The sequence below is a fragment of the Abramis brama genome, assembly GCF_963993115.1.
Source record: "Abramis brama genome assembly, chromosome: 9".
Classification (NCBI taxonomy): Eukaryota; Metazoa; Chordata; class Actinopteri; order Cypriniformes; family Leuciscidae; genus Abramis; species Abramis brama.
In genome coordinates this window covers 443,601-465,770 of record NC_139971.1, presented here as the reverse complement: position 1 = coordinate 465,770, position 22,170 = coordinate 443,601, and the positions used below count along the sequence as shown (strand labels likewise).

The 22,170-nt window shown below is 41.3% G+C and overlaps 1 protein-coding gene across 2 annotated transcripts in view; it reads right to left on the bottom strand.

Annotated features, from left to right (window-relative positions):
* The window catches only part of tspan4a (tetraspanin 4a), a 70,273-nt gene that overhangs the window by 35,324 nt on the left and 12,779 nt on the right, over positions 1-22,170 (bottom strand). The gene's annotated exons all lie outside the window — the stretch shown is intronic.

Here is a 22,170-nt window from a genome sequence, read left to right as displayed (position 1 = left end):
GGGGAGAGAGCAAGATAGAGCGAGGGGGAGAGAGAGAGAGCGAGGGAGAGTGAGAGAGAGAGAGAGAGAGAGAGAGGGAGAGGGAGAGCGAGGGAGAGGGAGAGGGAGAGCGAGGGAGAGAGCGAGGGAGAGAGCGAGGGGAAGAGAGAGAGAGAGAGAGAGAGAGCGTGAGGGAGAGTGAGGGAGAGGGAGAGGGAGAGAGAGGGAGAGGAGGGAGGGAGAGCAAGGGAGAGGGAGAGAGAGAGAGGGAGGGAGAGCAAGGGGGAGAGAGAGAGAGAGCGAGAGAGAGAGAGCGAGGGAGAGCGAGGGAGAGAGAGAGAGAGAGAGCGCGAGGGAGAGCGAGGGAGAGGGAGAGAGAGAGAGGGAGGGAGGGAGAGCAAGGGGGAGAGAGAGAGAGAGAGAGCGAGAGAGAGAGAGAGAGAGAGAGAGAGAGAGAGAGAGAGAGCGAGGGAGAGCGAGGGAGAGCGAGGGAGAGAGAGGAGGGAGGGAGAGCAAGGGGGAGAGAGCGAGAGAGAGAGAGAGAGCGAGAGAGAGAGAGGGAGAGAGAGAGCGAGGGGAAGAGAGCGAGAGAGAGAGAGAGCGAGGGAGAGCGAGGGAGAGAGAGAGAGAGAGAGAGAGCGAGGGGGAGAGAGGATTAAGACACTTTTATTTTAACAACAATTATAAACAATCATGTTTGTTCAACACAATATTATGATGATGATGATAACAATCACTCATCATCACAACAAATAAATAAATAAAAAAACATAAAAAATTCAACACCAATTCATCTTCATAAACTGTACATAAGACATGGTTTATCCCCCAAATTTCCATAAAACGCTCTAAACGCCCAACCAATTTATAGTACGAATATTCCACTCTGAGACGAGAACCCACTAGGCCCAAAAACATGAAAATTGGATTTACTGCACCTTGTCCTAATATTTTATTTTTTCTAGTTTTCCAAATGGCTAATTTTGCATTACCAAAAATGAAATTAAGTAAAACCAAAACATTATTTTGCTCAATGGTGTACTTTGGACCAAAGATGAACAACTGAAAAGAAAAAGTTTCACCCAAAGATGTAACCCACTCTGTTAACAAGGAAAGCAAATCCATCAACCTTGAACATTGCATGAACAAATGAAAGACAGATTCAGTCTCTGCACAAAAAGGACAACCCACACTAACACTAGGGTCAAGATGCACCACATGTCTGTTTGTAGCTATACATCCATGTACAATCCTCCACTGGAGGTCACCAGTCCGCTGGTCAATCGGACGTTTGTACAGGATACGCCAACTACCTTTAGGGGAAGAGTCAGTGCCAAAAACCTCTGTCCATTTCGTCGAAAAAACCCCAGTCAAAGAATGTAAATTAGACACCTTTACACAGGTGACATAAAGGGCTTTCTTTCCCACTGCCTCAAATCCATCCATTTGTGGAGTTCTGAATGACAGTAGACCTTTCCTCTCTTCTTGCCAGTCCCCCACCGCAGCTCTTACAGTCAGAGAGGGGAAACAATACTCACATCCACTTCTCCATTCATCTTTTATAGCTGGATTGTCCAGGAAAGAACGATAGTTAAAATCCAGTTCTCCAATCAACTCTGTGATGAGCTTTTGTAATACTCTTGTTGACTTAACTCCAGCTTTCCTGCCCAAGGTTTCCAGACTGGTGTGTAGTAAATGCCCCAGCTTTGTGCACCCAGCAGACAGTAGACGTGCACACAGAAAGGCTGAGGATAAAAGTCTCGAAGGCAGGAAAGAGTTAAGAAACAATGGCTCCTCCAACAGCCACGTCCCCGCAGGTACTTCAGGTGATCTAGAAAGTGCAAAAACTTTCCAGGCTTCCAGAACAGATTTATAGAAAGGAATCAGATCTGTAAGCTCAGTCTCTTCTAGCTTCATCAGAAACAAATGCTTATCAAGTCCCATTCCACCAGCTCTTCTCAAAAGAGGGGGAGAGAGCGAGAGAGAGAGAGAGAGCGAGGGGGAGAGAGAGAGAGAGTGCGAGGGAGAGCAAGGGAGAGGGAGAGAGAGAGAGGGAGGGAGAGCGAGGGAGAGGGAGAGAGAGAGAGGGAGGGAGAGCAAGGGGGAGAGAGAGAGAGAGAGAGCGAGGGGAAGAGAGAGAGAGAGAGCGAGAGCGAGGGAGAGCGAGGGAGAGAGAGAGAGAGAGAGAGAGAGAGAGAGAGAGCGAGGGGGAGAGAGAGAGAGAGAGAGAGAGAGAGAGAGAGAGAGCGAGGGGGAGAGAGAGAGAGAGAGAGAGAGAGAGAGAGAGAGAGAGAGAGAGAGAGAGAGAGAGAGAGAGAGAGAGAGACAACAACAGCCACTAAGAAAACTTGGAGGAAAAGAGAGGTAAAAACATTTTGAATAGACAATGCTATTTATCTCTCTTTGGACTTTTGCTTGATTCCTGTTTGAAAGAACAGCACAGAAAAAATATTCTTGGACATTTTGGACACAACTGGAATTTTAAAGAAATCAGTGAAAGTCATATTTTCCCCATTTTTGGCTTATTTACTCATTTTTACCAGTTTTATATCTCCACTGGGAGATGATAAACAAAAACAATTCAAAACAGTGGCAGTTATTTCAGTTGATTGTTTACATTCCAAATCAATGATGGCCAACGCATCATCTTGGCCCCGCCCCTTCATCTACCCTCAGAAGAGCTCTGAGTCCTCCAGGCTGATGCTCAGACACAAGCAGATGAAGGAGAGGCCCGACACACTGTTTGCGGATCTACAGGACCACAGTGCCATGAACAACCTGCTCTTTTACACCGAACACAGCCCTTTATGGCACACTGCCTTCTGTCAACATCTCACCTTTACCAAGAAAAGAGGCATCTGTAAAGGCAGACAGATCTTAGCATTTGAAGATGCTGAAAAAAATGATGAAACAAGATTTTTGACCCTGAACTTATATCAAAATGGCACTGTCATGGTCCAGGGATCAGAGTCTGCTCTCAAGGTCTTCATTGAAGATTTTGAATTAATAAAAAACCTGGCACTGTCTGATGAAGTGGACAAGAATATGAACATTGTTCCCTCTCCTGAAAAATCAGTTCTAAAGACGACAGTGACTTCAGCAACTACCATTCCATCTCCAATGTCAAAAATGAAAGACAACTTTTCACTTCTGGAAGTAGAAGTTGTGGAGATAAAAGAATTAATACTATCCCACCTGAAAGACAACAACATGGAACAAGTGACAATTGACATAAATAACTTAAAACAAGAAGTTGAATCTCTGCAGAGACACAGAGAAGAAATGACAGAAGAACTTCAGAAAACCAAAGATGAACTAAGGGAAGTAAAATCAACTTTAGGAAGACAACTAACGGAAGTTAGAAAAGAAATGCAGGAGGAGTTATCGGCCTTGAAGTCAGTACTCCACACCAAAGATGAACTCATTACAGATCTGAAAGAAAGACTCAATTCTGTTTCAGCACCTAAAGAGTCTTCTGCCAAACCCTTGACTCGTCCAGAGATGCTCATGGAAAACCCTCAACCTGAACAGCTGCCAGTGGAAGAAGAGCCTCACTGCTCGACTGATCCAGCACCCCAGATCCACAGCTCCTCTGCACAGGACCCGGGAGAAACACATGCTCTTATCCTGACGGACTCTAATGGGAAATATGTCAATGAGAGACTTCTACTACCAAACATGAGAGCCAAGAAAATCTGGTGCCCAAACACTAGAAGTGCTTTTCAGATCCTGTCTGAGAGTAAACATGAAAACTACAAGCACATCGTAATCCACACAGGGACGAATGATTTAAGGGCCATGAAGGGCCGTGTGGCTCCTATGATGAAAGAGGTGGCGATCAGAGCCACACAACGCTTCCCAGACGCTAGAGTAACTCTGTCCACACTGCTGCCACGCACCGATGTGCCGTTCCACGTGATCCACGGGAATAATGTGGAACTCTCCAGAAGCTGCGCACTCATTCCTAATGTTCATCTCGCCCATCACAAAGACATACAGCCTCATCATATGTATGACCACATACATCTCAATAAGCAAGGAGTGAAAGTCTTCGCCAGAGTGCTGAAAAGCACAGCCCTTTCAAACACAGCAAGAAACAACAGAAACTCCGATAACAGGCGAAGCCCTCGTCCTCCAGCAGAGCCCACACGGACCACCGGACCTCCACCCCAACACAAGAGCTACGCAGCGGCCGCTCAACAACCACAGAACCCTGCAGCTGCTGAACTCAACCAGATCCGACATCTGCTGAACGTCATCTGCTCCAGGCTGAGGACATAACCTGCATAACACACACACACACACACACACACCTATCCATGAAATCATTTAAAATCAGTTGTTGGAATATACAAGGTCTGCAATCTTCTACTTTTGGTAATAAGACTGCAGACCAAGACTTACTCAGCAGTGTAACAGACATGGACATCTGTATCTTTCATGAGACGTGGTGTCGTAGTAATGAGACCTTACATTGTCCAATAGGATACAAGGAAATTATGGTTCCTTCATCAAAAAATTCTAAAATTAAATGTGTCCGAGACTCAGGTGGAATAAATGGCACAAAGACGATTTAAAACATTCGATTAAAGTTGCTAAAAGTGGAAAATCATCCATTTGGCTTGAAGTGAAATCCGTCATATATCAGTCTAATCTTTACCTCTGTGCAGTCTATATTCCCCCTCATGACTCTCCCTATTACGAAGAGCAAAGCTTCCCAACATTACAGACTGACATCTTACACTTTCAGTCCAGAGGAAACATCCTCATCTGCGGAGACTTAAACGCCAGAACAGGGCGAGAAATTGATTATGTAAATATTGTAGATAATGACCACATCCCCAATGACACCACGTTTCATCTCTCATCGAATATCACACCGAGAAACAGCTATGACACTTCAGTGAACATTAGTGGAAAACAAATGTTGAAACTCTGTAAAGGTTTAGGATTATACATCATTAACGGCAGAACTCGTGGAGACACATTAGGTAGATTCACTTACTGCTCCAGATTAGGAACCAGTGTGGTTGATTATTCAATAACAGATATTGATCAAAGTTTTATCAATGCCTTCACAGTCAGACCTCAGCTCCCGATGTCCGATCACTGCCAAACTGTGCTTTATCTGAAAGCCCCATGTCAAATAACCAAAACTGCTCCACCTGAATCTGAAAAACTGTTTCCTCTGAAACATAAACTCAAGTGGAATCAATCCAACTCAGAACATTTCAAAGAAAATATGAACAATCCGATTATATTAAAAATGCTAGATGACTTTATGTCCACTGATTTCACCTTAGATATTAATGGAATAAATTTAGCAACAAAAAACTTAAATTACATATTCATAACATTGATAACTCTATCTAAAATTAAACAGCAAACCAAAGATAGAACCAATCAACAGAGAAAGAGAAAGGATGTCTGGTTTGATGATGAATGTGCCGGTCTCAGAAAAGAACTCAGGAGACTCTCTAACAAAAAGCACAAAGATCCGTCCAGCCAGACATTACGGCTTTCTTACTCAGACTGTCTGCAAAAGTACAAAACACTTCTGTGGAAAAAAAGAGAAAAATATTTTTAAACTAAAATTGAAGAAATTGACGATTCAGTAGATCAAAACACTTTCTGGACCTTATATAAAAAACTCGAAAAACCCAAATTAGAGATATCACTCCAGAATGGCACAATTTGGAAATCTTACTTTGAAAATCTGTATCAAAAAATTGAACCGGCCGACCTCAACCAACCTCAGAGTAAAATAAAGAAAACACTAGAAGACATGGAAAAAACTATTAAGAATTATCAAAATCCATTAGATAAATCAATAACAATATCTGAAATATTAGAACATATTAAAAATCTTAAATTAAAGAAAGAATGTGGACAAGATCACATTAATAATGAAATGCTTAAACTCAGCAGTCCCAGCATGATTCAAACTCTAGCCAAATTATTTCATCTGGTGTTCTGGTCTGGAAACTTCCCTGAGATCTGGTCTGAAGGACTCATCACCCCCATATTTAAGAGCGGTGATCGATTCGACCCCAATAACTACCGCGGGATAAGTGTGGGCAGTGTGTTGGGAAAACTGTTCTGCAGTGTCATCAACACACGCATCGTCTCACACATCTCAGCACACAACATCTTAAATAAAGCTCAGATTGGCTTTTTACCAAAACATCGCACATCCGACCACATCTATTCCCTCCACACTCTAATCAACAAGAACATCAACGACAAACAAAGGAAAATATTCGCATGTTTTGTAGACTTTAAAAAAGCATTTGATTCAATTTGGCATGATGGTCTACTGTACAAAATCCTACAAATTGGCATCGGCGGAAAAACATTTGACATTATAAAATCTCTGAACACCAACAGCAAAAGTGCGGTGAAGATCGGTAACCACAGAACCGCGTTCTTCCAGCAGGGACGTGGAGTGTGTGTGTGTGTGTGTGTGTGTGTGTGTGTTCTTCCAGCAGGGCCGTGGAGTGAGGCAGGGCTGCAGTCTGAGCCCGACTCTATTCAACATCTACATCAATGACCTGGCATCAGCGCTGGAGAGCTCTACTGTGCCCGGCCTCACTCTACAGGGGTCAGAGGTCAGATGTCTGCTGTACGCGGATGACCTGGTCCTGCTGTCCCGCACACCTGAGGGCCTTCAGCAGAGCCTGTCCCTGCTGGAACAATACTGTCACGACTGGGCCCTGACAGTCAATCTGGACAAAACCAGAGTCATGCTGTTCCAGAAGAAAGCCCGATCTCAGGGACACACACACCAGCTCCTGTATAAAGGCCAGGTCCTGCAGCACAGCTCTAGCTACAGCTATCTGTGTGTGTGTGTGTGTGTGTGTGTGTGTGTAAAGGCCAGGTCCTGCAGCACAGCTCTACCTACAGCTATCTGGGCATCGACATCAGCGCTTCGGGACGCTTCGGTCTGGCTGTGAAAACACTCGGTGAAAAGGCTCGGAGGGCTTTCTATGCTATAAAGTCACGATGTGGACACTTAAAATTACCCATTAAAACCTGGATAAAATTATATAATTCAATAATAAAACCAATTCTTTTATATGGATGTGAAATTTGGGGACCAGCACTAAATTTTAAAAATTGGGATAAAACATCAGTAGAAAAATTACAATTGGAAATTGCCAAAAATATTCTCGGGGTTCACAGAAACACGTCCACTGCCGCCTGCAGGGCTGAGCTGGGCCTGTACCCGCTGAACATCGAGATCCAGAAGAGATGTGTTCAGTTCTGGCATCACCTCCATCAGTCTGACCCAGAGTCAGTCCAATATAAAGCCCTCCTCACCAATGAAACCTCAGCAGAACCTCATCCTCTAAACACACTCGCTCTATCAGAATATACTCCCCATCAACCCCAAAACTATTGTTAAAGAAATCCACAAACATCTAAAAGTCACTCATGATGAATCACTAAAAGCACATTTTGCCCTCCAGAATAAACTCCAATGTTACTCGACCCTCAATAGAACCACTAAATTGGCCAGTTATCTATTTATTAAACATTTTAAAGAAAGACAAATCCTCTCCAAATACAGATTAAGTGACCATGATCTAGAGATAGAGAGAGGAAGACGTAGACTAACATGGACAGAGAGAGAGCAGAGGATCTGTAGACACTGTGATCTACAGCACATCGAGGATGAGGAACACTTTCTGCTCTTCTGCTCTAAATACTCCAGTATAAGAGAAACCTTTCTGCCCAGATTTGAAATCTTGATTCCATCGTTCGTTGAACTGAGTGACACTGAGAAAATGTTCTTCTTACTGGGAGAAGATGATAGTACAGCTGCACTAGCGGCTAAATATGTGTTAGCTATTCACAACGCCAGAGACAGCTAGAGAGACCCACTGTATTTATTCATTTATTAGGATAAATTGTGTTTATTTATCTATTTATTTATATTTACTATGCTACATATGACATGATCTATACATATATGTTTTGTTTGTTTGTTTTATTATTTATATATAATATGTTGATGCTTTGGCAACATTGTGTTACACAGTCATGCTAATAAAGCTCATTTGAATTGAAATTGAATTGAATTGAATTGAGAGAGAGAGAGCGAGGGGGGGGGAGAGAGAGAGAGAGAGAGAGAGAGAGAGAGAGAGAGAGAGAGAGAGAGAGAGGGAGAGAGAGAGAGAGAGAGAGAGAGAGAGAGAGAGCGAGGGGGAGAGAGAGAGAGAGAGAGAGAGAGAGAGAGAGAGAGAGAGAGGGGGGGGGAGAGAGAGAGAGAGAGAGAGAGAGAGAGAGAGAGAGAGAGGGAGAGAGAGAGGAGAGAGAGAGAGGAGAGAGAGAGCGAGGGGGAGAGAGAGAGAGAGAGAGAGAGAGAGAGCGAGGGAGGAGGAGAGAGAGAGAGAGAGAGAGAGAGAGAGAGAGAGAGAGAGAGAGAGAGAGACAATGTAAAACAACACTGAGCTGATGGAAAAGTGCACAGACAAAACTACATTTGATATACAACTGGCATAAATTTGTTTTAGTGTCACTAATCTTAAAAAGTATTTCAATGCATCGTGTCACATGATTAAAGAGGGCCTGTTCTGTCTCCACATGTGAGACACAGATGCCAGCTCCAGCTCATTATAATGCAGTCTGCCAGTCTCTCAGGGCTAAACTCACAGCCAAGAGAACGCCACATAACGTCTGTTATCTTCATTAAATTCTGCTTTCAAAGGCTCTGTTTTGAGATTGTCTTTTAAGATGCCTAGTTCACCCTCACTCAAACACACGCTATTGATTCACCCAAAACAAAAAATCGAATTATTCCCAAATCAAAAATTAGTTTAAACTAAAAGGGATTCAACATGTATCTGTCTTTTTCATTAACATTAAAAGGTATTTGATGAGATGTTGGTGAATTAAACACTGATCATCGTTTCTGAACTCACGACTCATGATTCATGGGTTCAATCACAGTTAGTGATCAAGCCACTAGAATGAGTGGCAAAACATCTTCAATAAATAAAGCATGAATAACAGGTCCCAGAAATCAAATGTATAATACATGCTACAATAACCTTGATGACTGAAATCTATTGTGACCTGTTGGATTACAAATTTATTAAATGTTTAATTTAGTTTGCAACAGTAAAAGATGAGTACATTGAAGTTAGCATTTTAAGGGTTAGGTTAGGATAATAGCAACAACAGTTTCTGCCAGTCCTGTTTTTCTCTATTGTAAGTCACCTTTTGTCTTTAATGGCTCGAGCCCGTAGCCCTAGACGATGAATCGTTAGGCTGATTGGATTAGCACATATGCTTTTGAATGGTTATGCTGATTGGATTGAGACTGGTAACCCGCTGGAGTCGGGGGGGTTCCTTAACCTGTATACTTAATTTGCATGCTTTGTTCAACCTCAATGTAAATCCCTCCCCCTAAATGTCTATAAATTTGCAAGGCAACTGTCTTGAGTTAGACTTTTGTTGAACTGCAGCCACGTCAACGCGAAGTCCTCAATAAAGAATAACTTCTTCAACGTGATCCCAAAAGTCTCCTGGTCTTCGATTCTGAGTTTACAACAGACCATGACTTCACTATTGTTGAATTGAAGACACCGTGACACAAAGTAAGCAGTTTTCAAGAAACATGTTTGAGGAACTTAATAAAACAGAATGCCCCAAAAATACAGCAAGGTTAGTTTCTGGACTTTGACCATTTTCTTCATGTCATTTTATATCATTAGAAATGAAAATGAAATGTGCTTGATCTCATTTGATAATTTCTATTTGTTTGGACTTTGATGACCAGGAAGCAAAAGATGAGATCAGCTTCACGATCTGAAACACTCGAACATCTAAAGCTATTCTGATGGGATGAGCCACAGCTGAAGCCCTCTGTTTCTCTCTCACGTCAATAGTGTGGAGCTGTACAGTAATATATCTCCAGCATATCGTGGCAGAGCAACACCTCCACCGCTCGACGTCAGTGAATCACACTGAGACTCCAGGAAACAGTCCTGATGATGGAGAAGCCGTGAGCTCCTGGATCTGTGCTTCATCTTTCCTCTCCAGCTCCTGCTGCTCACACACCTGTTCTTCTGGCTCTCTCTTCATTCATGCGGTTCACACACACTCTCCTGTTAGCAGACAGTGCAGCTCATTGTGTCATGATTTGCGGCCGCTAACTCGTTTATGCAGGTGTGAAGCGTGTTTGTCTTGCTGATGTGGGTCAGCTGGTTCCCCGGGGTAAGATGTGCCGGCTGCAGTATTTATAGGGAAGCGTACAGTGCTGTTAGCGAACGGGTCTGACGTGCTGGAGGACACACACGCCTGGCTCTTGTTTCTGCGTGAGATGGAGAGAGTATCTGGTCTGATCTACAGTTTAGAGGGAGGTTTGGAAAAGTCCATTCAAAATCCATAAACACATTCATGTGATTTTGATTTTGAACACATTCATTTTTGATACGACATAAACATGAAAAGTTTAGTTATGCACACACACACACACACACACACACACGCACGCACAAACACACATACATACACACACACAAACACTCTCACACACAAAAAAATATTGGGTAAACTAGAGCATTATTTTCTAAGGTTTTTTTTTTTTTTAATGAGCTTTTCCCATTTACTGAACTATATTTATATTCATCGTTTCTCTCGACTCTCCACCATCTTGGAAGGATTTTTTCACTGAGTTTGTTGCAATGCAGTGTGGGATTTACTTCTCTGCAAAGAATATATGGGATGCTGCCTTGGAATTTGGCCAAAAAAGGCATCTTTTAATTCTTACAGCTTGAATGCCTGAAAACACGGCCTACACTGGAGCTCAGCAACACTAACCCACAGTAAAATACTGCACTAGGCTTTTCATATGTCTTGAATTCTCTGCAACATGCATCTTTACTCAGCCGAGATAAAGCCTGTATTCTGACGCTCAGGGAATGAAGTGAAGCCATCGACACTGTTAAACTGCACACACACTGATCCGCTTATCATCAGAAGTATGTCAGGTTTCTGTGTCATCATCCTTGGTGGTCATTGAATGTTTTGTTCAGTGTATTCTGGAGCATTTATTGAAGATGTTTATCTCTAACGGCTTCATCAGTGCGAACTGTTCCCCGCACGGTTTACTCTCCTGTTATCAGCTGATGTTGCTGTCGGACTGATCCAGAAGCTCAGTCACAGAGTCTCAGAGTTGCAGAGGGTTGGGCAGCGATTCTTCCATTCGAAATCTTTGAAAAGAAGGGTTGTAATGCAGGGTTTAAAGTCTTTGCTAGGATTTGAGTCTATTTTCTTGCCATGTTTCTAGGGATTTCTGCTCAGTTGACTTCAAGTGGAGGACCATTTAAACAGCTTTTCCAAAGCGAAGAAAATCACAGAGCATCCAAAATCCTGTTGGTTCCTCAGGCAGCTTCATATATGTGTGTGTGTGTATATGCAGATTTATTTTTTACAGCCATCTTTGATCATATTTACTGTGGCGAGCAGGACGAGTGTGATTACGGTGGCGTGACTGATAATGAGCGACTCGGTCTCGTGTCTCTCACGGAGGAGCGGAAGCATAAAGGAGGAGCGACGACAGTGGAGATCGAGAGAGGCCAGGCCTGGATTTTATTTGATGTTTATGTTTTATTTGATGTGACAGCAGTCGTCCGTGAGTGGCTGCTGTCTTTTACTTTTGTTTTGTATTTGTTATTTTTGGTATTAAAATGTGTTGAATGTTCGTCAGTTCCCGCCTCCTCCTTCCTATAATAACGAACTTTGCTACATTTACCAAGGGGGCAAATAAATATATATATACACACACATTACAGAACAGCAGCCTTCAAGCCTTTTCAGGCAAAGACCCCTTGGTTCACATACTTTGTTGAGATGCTAACATTACAAATTCATTAAAATAATCATTATTCGTGCATACATGTGTAAGTACATGAACTGCTGTCACGAAAAGACAGAATTTTTTTTTTTTTTAGCTGCAAAACAAAAGTAAATGTGTGTTTGATTCATCAGTCCTAGAGATGTTAATGGACCCGAGCGCACACACAATCAGTGTTAATGTTTAAGATGCCATGACCACATTTAATGTGAGTTGATGAATGTTTATATGTAAATTAAATCTACTCGTCAATATAAAGCAATGTCTCTTCAGTAAGGGCGCTTTCACACTAGCACTTTTGGTGCGCACCCGGGTTCGAATGACGTCAGAGTTCGGTTCGTTTGGATGATGTGAACGCTGTTTTCCGAACTCGGGTGCGCACCCGCGAACCGTACTCGAGTCCGCTTAAAAAGGTGGTCTGGGGTACGGTTCATGTGAACTCGGGTACGGTTCGCTGCTGATATGAACGCAGTCATACCAAATCGCGGAAGTGAACCGCTATTGATGATGTATAATGTGGTGCGTGCGTGTGTTTAACAACTGTAAAAGGGTCTATATACACTTACCTTGACGAAAAGCGGGATTGACGCACTGCAAGCAGAGAGATGATTTCTGCTTGCCTCCACAAAAATTGTCTTCGGCGGACATCCCGCTGTCTTTGGAACGGTTTTAATACTTTTGCGGCAGACAGACGCAAGTGTGTTTCTGTATCTTTTCTTTGAAAACAAAACCAAAGGTTCAAAAAAAGAAGAAGAAATGTGAAGCGAGCAATTCTATCCATTTTGACGCTTTTTCATAGCGGTTACCAAGCAACACGTGTACGCGCCAGCTGCAGTTTGATGACGCAAGCGTACCACGGTTCGGATACAAATAATATAATGTGAACACAGTCCATCGGGGGCTGGGGGAGGGGGGAAGCAATCGAACTCGGGTTCGGAACAGGCAATCGAACCAAGTGTAAATCACTCGATTATTATGGATTACAAGGAACACTTTGAAGTGTGAAAGATTTGGTGGATTGGAAGGACAGAAATCAAAATATCTTCGTTTGTGTTTCGAAGATGAACAAAAGTCTTATGGGTTTGGAACGACATAAAGGCGAGTAAATGAGGAGTACTAAAATCTTTTTAGTAGATTTTGATTTATCATTAGATGCAGAAAAAGCATTTGACAAGGTTGAATGGAATTATCTTTTTGACTTGCTTAATTGTTTAGGACTTAGAGAGAATTATTGTGAATGTGTAAGAATCCCATATCTGAAGTGCTGAATAATAATACGGTTGTCAAAATCATGTATTGCTTCTAGCGGATGTAGGATCTTCTGCTTCTCATATTAGCCATCAAACCATTTCCAGTTGCTGTCAGAAGGCATAACAGTTGCTGGTATTGAACAGACATGTTTTATTACTTGTGCTCATAAACAATACTCAGATGAGCTGTAGGCCTATACTAGCGCTGCTGGGAAATACTCCAATGAAAACCAGTTGCCATGGCAATAATGACAGCGGCAGCCTTTATAAAGACTAAGACAAATGTAAGATTCTGTATTTTTTAGGCCAAACACCAGACATTATCACTATATTTAGATTGCAGAATGAGCCTCCACTGTCTCAGCGTTGTGGTTTTGTTCTTCTTTTGTATTTTTCCCTTTTCTTTGCTTTTCATTTTCTCTGACACCTTAAAAGCATGTATTATGGCTCATAGTATGACTATTTCATATTATCTATGATCTATGATTCAGCCTTTGGTCAGCTTGTGACATAATCTGTTCAAGCAGTTAAACATTTTTCTCAGTATTTAGACTTTCAGTATTTTAATATTTTAATTCTAATAAAGTTTGCCAAAGTGATTAGTTGCTGTTGGAAACCTGTATTTTCAACTCGTCACACGGCTCCACATCAGGCGACGGCTCTGCTGATAGATTAGTAGTGTAGTTGAACAGAACCAACCAATGTCCTTCAGTAAAATCACTGGAGTATTTTGTCCTGTTTACTTTAGTATTATAACACTAATTGCCCTTTATATCGCATTTAGGGTGTAGACAGATGTATTGTTAGACAGTAAGGTGTAATTACACACAACGGGGGGAAATTAGCACGTCTTTTTAAGCAAATGTTTTTAGAGGTAAACAACTTTGCTTTGGACTAACTGACCACAGTTAGAACATGTTAGCATTCATCACCACAACTCAGAATAGTAACACAAATGTGTGTTTGTCATACTAAAAAAACAATTGAGTGTTGAGTATTTTCTGTTGTACTTGTTTGAGTGTGTGTGTGTGTGTGTGTGTGTGTGTGTGTGTGTGTGTGTGTGTGTGTGTGAGAGAGTGTGTGTGTCTGTGTGAGTGTGTTTGAGTGTGTGTGAGTGTATGTGTGAGTGTGTGTGCACGCATGCGTGTGCTTTCTTGTATGTTTGGTTTATGAGGACACAAATGTGTATAATGACATGGGTATTACAATGTAATAGACTCGAAAATTACATTGGCATTATGTTGGCATTAGTGGAATTGCATTAGCATGGTTTAAATCACACTTTTCTGACCGTTATCAGTTTGTAGCAGTAAATGAAGAGATGTCTCATCGATCACAAGTTCAGTATGGCGTACCACAAGGCTCAGTACTAGGACCGCTGCTGTTCACTCTGTACATGAAAATGACCAATTCCCAATATCAACGGAACGCATAATTGAGATAAAAAATTGGATGACTAGTAATTTCTGTCAAAGTTCTGTTCGGATGCTGTTTGGATCTTAATTTAATTTTCATGGACTTTTGGTTTGTTATTTTCAGTCACATGTTTCCTTTGTTCAAGTTTCCCGCCACTTATCAGTTGTCATGGTGATTCATTTGATCTGCACTGGTGTTTTATCATTTCCCTCATTTATCATGTATTTAAGTTGCAGTCTTTTCAGTCCTCAGTTGTCAGGTATTGTTTGTGATTGACACAACTGTCTCGCATTTGGCTATCTACTCTGAGTTATTTAATAAACCTTGTTTTATTTTTTTAATCATCATCGTCTTCCTTGGAATTACGTGACAGAATAGTAGACTGCAAAATTTGTCGCCCTATCCTGAGAAGGGCTTCCTCTTATTGTCTTTGCCCTTCATATCTGTCAGCTTTCTATAAAGACTGCCGTTAAAGTCTCTCTTCTGGGTCGGGGCGAACTCCGACTATCCTGTAGACTTCCCAGACAGTACAGGACTGGATTGGAAGGAAGCCATCATCCGGTGTCCAGAGAGCATCTACCCCCGACCCCGACCCGACCCAGAGTCGCATCGGCTCCGCCTCAGTCCTCGGCCTTGGGTTCCATGCTTACAAGGCATCCGCAGCGCTCCGGCTCTCCACCCCTCCGGCTCTCCACCCCTCCGGCTCTCCACCCCTCCGGCTCTCCACCCCTCCGGCTCTCCACCCCTCCGGCTCTCCACCCCTCCGGCTCCAGCGGGCTCCGCCCTCCCTCCGGCTCCACCTGGGTCCTCGGTCGCATCAGCTCCACCTCAGTCCTCGGCCTTGGGTTCCATGCTTACAAGGCATCCGCAGCGCTCCGGCTCTCCACCCCTCCGGCTCTCCACCCCTCCGGCTCCAGCGGGCTCCGCCCTCCCTCCGGCTCCACCTGGGTCCTCGGTCGCATCAGCTCCACCTCAGTCCTCGAATGCTCTGGTTACACTCCGCCGTGGGCTATCGTCATGGCTGAGCTCTGGGCACAGTCAAGTCTGCACTGATTTTTCTCAATTCTAATCACATAAGAACTGAACTGATTCTTTCAGACATTAAAAACCAGCAGGAATCAAAGCTTAAAATAAGAGCTTTATTCTGAACACATACTGTAAAGGCCTGTTCACACCGAGAACGATAACTTTAAAGATAAACGGACGACAAACTGCAGTGTGCTTATAGCCTAAGACACGTCAAGTGCCGACGTCAAAGAACTAGCAATGAAGCGACGAAAGTTGACTGGGTTGCCGCATCTTGTTGGCTGCGTCTCGGCCAAAAAGCTGCGCTTGAACACAACAAAAGGACTAAAGGCAACTGTTGACTACACGCTCTTTCTGTGTCTGTGTGTAAAGTAAATAACTGTAAATATCTATCAGCAGGTATCAATAGTCTATTTTCGTCGTTCAAAAAGGGAAACCAAAACTAGGGCTGCATATATTCAAACCGTAAACAAAGCAGCGCTTACTTAGCATTTTGAATATCAATCACACAGCACGCTTATCACTTTATTCATTCCAGTCGGCAGATGTTTTTATGAAAATATTCGTGCATTTGAATGCTCAAGGAAGATGATGTAAAATGATAAGAGCCTTATGTCTGTACCATTTTCACTTCTTTACTCGCTTTTATCACTTTCTCTTTTATTCTCATGCTATGAATTCTCTAAGCTGAACAGCCAATCAGAGTCCAAAAGCCGATCAACATGCTGAATCTGTCCTAAAACTGTGCAGAACACACCGGAAAAACTGAGCCGAAGCTCAAAAGCTACATGACTTTGCCGATGGCTTCGTGTGTCCCAGCCTTATAACAAACAGAATGATATTGTGCGCTGGTGTGAACGCTGATATATGTTATCGTTATAGTTACTGTATCTTTATAGTTATCATTCTTGGTGTGAACGGCCTTAACTCTCAGCGTGTTGTGGAATGCAACAATGCATGAAATCAAGTTTTTTTCCCCTTTATGTTTCAGGCCTTAGTGTAGTGAGCAGTATCTGTGCCTGTTATACACTAACCATTTGACTAGTTGATGGGGGAAATTCCCTCACTGCTTGTCAGCTGCTAATAACAGCAACCCTTCATGTCTACACAGACATTTAACGCCAATTCAATCAGAGATCACAACTCACACTATCTGGGAGAAGATCCACTGTGAATCCATTCACCTTGTCACTGCCTTCACTCTTGTATTTGGACGCAGTGAACGATTGCATTATTCAAGCTCTTATAGATGCACAGAACATGCACCAGACTTCAGGCTGAAATATTTGAAAAGAAATGTTGAAGCCCTTGTGAAAAAGAAGTACACTTTAGCACACTTTTGAAAGAAAAGAAAAAAGTATGAATGAAATAATATACTTTAAAAGAATATACTTCAGTACAAACTGAATGTAATGTTGAATTTATCAAAGACGAAAAAGGGGAAAGAACATAAACTAAAGAGGGCAAACTGGAAATAATAAAAGACTATAAAACAAAACCTTTTTAAAAGTGTACTTTAGTGTGTTGAAACATTTTCATGAAAGTGTGTCCTCTTTAAGTGTATTTATTTCAATAATATTAGTTAGTAGTTAACAATATACTTTTAAAGATTTAAAGTACTCTACAAGTGCGCATTTTATTCAATTAAACACAATTCTTTTTCACAAGGGAATGCAGGGTTTAAAGTCATCGCTAGGCTTTGAGTCTATTTTCTTGCCATGTTTCTAGGGATTTCTGCTCAGTTGACTTCAAGTGGAGGACCATTTATGTAAACAGCTTTTCCAAAGTGAAGAAAATCACAGAGCATCCAAAATCCTGTTGGTTCCTCAGACAGCTGCAGCAGCACATATATACAGTGCTATGCATAAGCTTAGACACCCATGCTAAAGTTGAATAAAAAGAGAAATAAAAAATCATCTTTTGGAAATTGAACTTAATGCCTTAATTAAAAAAATTTGGATTCTTTGTGAATGAATAATGTATCGTAAATAAATAAATGTTCTTCCTTAAAATACAAGGTGCATAAGTTTGGACACCCCTATGTTAAATTCCCATAGAGGCAGGCAGATTTTTATTTTTAAAGGCCAGTTACTTCATGGATCCAGGATACTATGCATCCTGATAAAGTTCCCTTGGCCTTTGGAATTAAATAGCCCTACATCATCACATAGCCTTCACCATACCTAGAGATTGGCATGGAGTACTTTCCATAAGATCATCTCTCAATGCAAATCAAACCAGCTATTAGGCTAACTGAAATAAAACCATGCCAATCTCTAGGTATGGTGAAGGCTATGTGATGATGTGGGGCTATTTAATTCCAAAGGCCAAGGGAACTTTATCAGGATGCATAGTATCCTGGATCCATGAAGTAACTGGCCTTTAAAAATAAAAATCTGCCTGCCTCTATGGGAATTTAACATAGGGGTGTCCAAACTTATGCACCTTGTATTTTAAGGAAGAACATTTATTTATTTACGATACATTATTCATTCACAAAGAATCCTAATTTTTTTAATTAAGGCATTAAGTTCAATTTCCAAAAGATGATTTTTTATTTCTCTTTTTATTCAACTTTAGCATGGGTGTCTAAACTTATGCATAGCACTGTATATACAGTATATTCACATTACATTCACATATATTCACATATATGCACATATATTCACAGGCTTAGCATGCCCATGTCATGATATTAATGCACCATTTGACATGTGTATAGTATAGTTTTTTCATCTTTTTTATGTCAGTGGCTTATGTTTATGTTCTCGGCTGCCACCTTCGACCTAGGCAGACTATCAGCTTTTAGATCCTCACGTGTACGGAACCTGGGCGTTCTACTAGATGAGTCTTTAAATCAAATCAAATCAAATCAAGTATATTTGTATAGCGCTTTTCACAATACAGATTGTATCAAAGCAGCTTCACAGTATAAAAATAAAATAATACAACAAAGTTTGTTTCTAGTAGAATTTATTGATTGATTAAATATCCCCAAAATATCCCCAACTGAGCAAGCCAAAGGCAACAGTGGCAAGGAACCGAAAAAAACTCCATCAAGCGGCCTAATGGTGTCCTAAAACTCCATCAGGTGACCTAATGGAGAAAAAAAAAAAAACCTTGGGAGAACCCAGGCTCAGTCGGGGGCCAGTTCTCCTCTGGCATTTATGAACTAGAGGCCGGATTGTAGTTTGAAACTGTGAGATTAACAATATTATATGAATGCCTGGCTGAAAAGATGCGTCTTTAATCTAGTTTTAAACTGGGAGAGCGAGTCCGAGCAACGAACAGTATCAGGAAGGCTATTCCAGAGTTTTGGAGCCAAATGTGAAAATGCTCTCCCTCCTTTGGTTGATCTGGATATCCTAGGTATGACCAAAAGCCTTGAATTTATTGATCTTAAAGAGCGCGATGGATTATAGGGCGATAGAAGATCCGCTAAATAGACTGGAGCTAAGCCGTTTAGGGCTTTATAAGTCAGTAGCAATACCTTATAATTAATACGGAACTTTATAGGTAGCCAATGTAGTGATGATAAAATCGGTGTTATATGATCATATTTTCTTGATCTAGTAAGAACTCTAGCGGCTGCATTTTGGACTAACTGTAGCTTGTTTATTGAGGATGCAGGACAACCGGCTAATAAAGCATTACAGTAATCTAGTCTCGAGGTCATGAATGCATGAACTAACTTTTCTGCATCAGAAACTGATAGCATATTACGTAGCTTAGCAATGTTTCTAAAGTGGAAAAAGGCTGTTCTTGTAACATATGAAATATGATTTTCAAAAGACAGGTTACAATCGAGTATAACACCCAGGTCTTTTACTGTAGAGGATAAAGTAACAGGACATCCTACGATGTCAAAGTTGTATTGTGAGAGGTTCTGTGGGCGGTTTTTTGAACCGATAAGTATTACCTCTGTCTTGTCTGGATTTAATAATAGAAAATTACGCGTCATCCAATCTTTTATATCTTTAACACACTCTGTCAATTTGGATAATTTAGCGTTTTCATCCGGCCGTGATGAAATATATATTTGAGTGTCATCAGCATAACAATGGAAACTAATTCCATGTTTCCTTATAATATTTCCAAGTGGCAGCATATATATTGAGAATAACAGAGGGCCCAACACAGATCCCTGCGGCACTCCATAGTTTACTGGAATTATGATCGATTTTTCTCCATTTAAATAGACAAAATGGTAGCGGTCTGATAAGTATGATCTAAACCAGCTTAATGCTTGTCCTTGAACACCAGTATAATTTTGTAGTCGATCTAAGAGTATTGTATGATCGATAGTATCGAACGCAGCACTTAGATCAAGTAAAACTAGTATTGAGATGCAGCCTTGGTCAGAAGCTAAGAGTAAATCATTTGTGATTTTAACGAGCGCAGTTTCAGTGCTGTGATGCGGCCTGAATCCAGACTGAAACTTTTCATAGATATCATTTTCTTGCAAGAAAGAGCCCAGTTGAGTGGACACAACTTTTTCTAGTAATTTAGACATAAAAGGTAGATTTGAAATGGGTCTATAATTTGCTAGATTATGCGGGTCTAATTGTGGTTTCTTAATGAGAGGTTTTATCACTGCCAGTTTAAATGTTCTTGGAACATGACCTAAAGATAAAGATGAGTTAATAATATTGAGGAGAGGCTCTTCCACTACAGGTAACACTTCCTTCAGTAGTTTAGTTGGTATAGGATCTAATAAACATGTTGTTGTTTTAGATGAAGTGATAAGTTTATTTAACTCTTTTTGTTCTATAGTTGTAAAGCACTGTAATTGTTCTTGTGGGGGGAAAATTGAGGCTGAATTATAAGGTGCGATTGAGGATTGAACGTTTACAATTGTGGTTCTGATGTTTTCTATTTTCTCAGTGAAGAAGTTCATGAAATCATTACTACTAAACTGTAACGGGATATTTTGTTCGGGTGACGTCTGTTTATTTGTTAGTCTAGCCACGGTGTTAAATAAAAACCTAGGATTGTTTTGGTTGTTTTCTATTAGTTTGCGGAGGTGCTCAGCCCTGGCCGCTTTAAGGGCCTTTTTATAACGTGACATACTGTCTTTCCACGCGATTCTAAAGACCTCTAAATTAGTTTGTTTCCATTTACGCTCTAAATTACGGGTTTCTCTCTTTAGAACATGCGTAGTATTATTGTACCATGGTGCTTTAATTTTCTCTCTGACCTTTTTTAATCTAATGGGTGCAACAACATCCAATGTTCTAGAGAGAATGGTGCTCATAGTGCTAGTTAGTTCTTCTAGTTCATCTGTTTGTTTGGGTTCAGGCAGCAGCTGAGACAGATCAGACAAGCAACTCGAGAAATTATCTATGGTGGATGGAAGGATTGTTCTGCCTGGTCGAAAACGCGGCGCCGCATGACATATTACAGGAGTACGTAATATGCAAGTTACCAAGTAATGGTCAGTGACATCATCACTTTGTGGAATGATATCTATATCGGTTGGATCGGTTCCATATGATATAATTAAATCGAGTGTGTGATTAAGACGATGAGTTGGTCCGGTGACGTTTTGTTTGACCCCAAAGGAATTTAATAAATCTATAAACGCAGCCCCTAACGCATCATTTGGATTATCTACGTGTATGTTAAAATCTCCAACAATTAATGCTTTATCTACATTGACCAATAGATCTGAGAGAAAATCTGCAAACTCTTTTAGGAAATCAGCGTAAGGCCCAGGCGGTCTATATACGGTAGCCAAGGCTAGAGATAATATGGATTTTTTTCTAACATCTAAGAGCGTAACATTTAGTACAAGTATTTCAAACGAAATAAACTTATAACCCGTAACATTGAGAATATCTCTATAGACCGCTGCAACACCGCCGCCACGACCAATCAGACGGGGTTCATGCTTATAGGAGTATCCAGATGGAGTAGACTCATTTAGACCGAAATAATCATTAGGTTTAAGCCAGGTTTCAGTAAGGCAAAGTACATCGAAGCTATTATCCGTGACTATTTCATTTACAATAACTGCCTTAGGTGTGAGTGATCTAATGTTTAGAAGACCTAGCTTTAGAAATTGTTTTTGGTTACTAATAGCAACATTTTCTGGTTTAATAACAATTAGATTTTTTCTAGATCCTGCAGTAGATTTATTATTTGATCTCACTAAACGAGGAATAGACACAGTTTCTATGCAATGTTCTACACTATTTATATCAGTTAATTTGGTGCAGCAGAGACTATGATTTGAACTTTTGGTTACTAGTCAAAAGGTATTTAACATTTTGGAGATGTTATCTGACAGAAGATCCGATCCGAATCTGCTTGGGTGTAAGCCATCAGCACGGTAAAGCCTAGGACGCTCCCAAAACAGATTCCAATTATTTACAAAGAGCAGTTTCTGCTCATTGCACCATGACATTAACCATTCATTTAGCGCGAATAATCTACTAAACTTTTCATGACCTAGTCGGTACGTGGGAAGCGGTCCTGACACAATGATCGTTATATCAGGCGATGTGCTGCGTACCGTATCGATCAGATTCCTGAAGTCTTTCTTCAGAACCTCCGTCTGGCGCAGCCTGATGTCGGCCCCTCCCGCGTGCAGGACCACAGTTCCGACGCGCTCGTTCAGAATCTCGGGAACGTGAG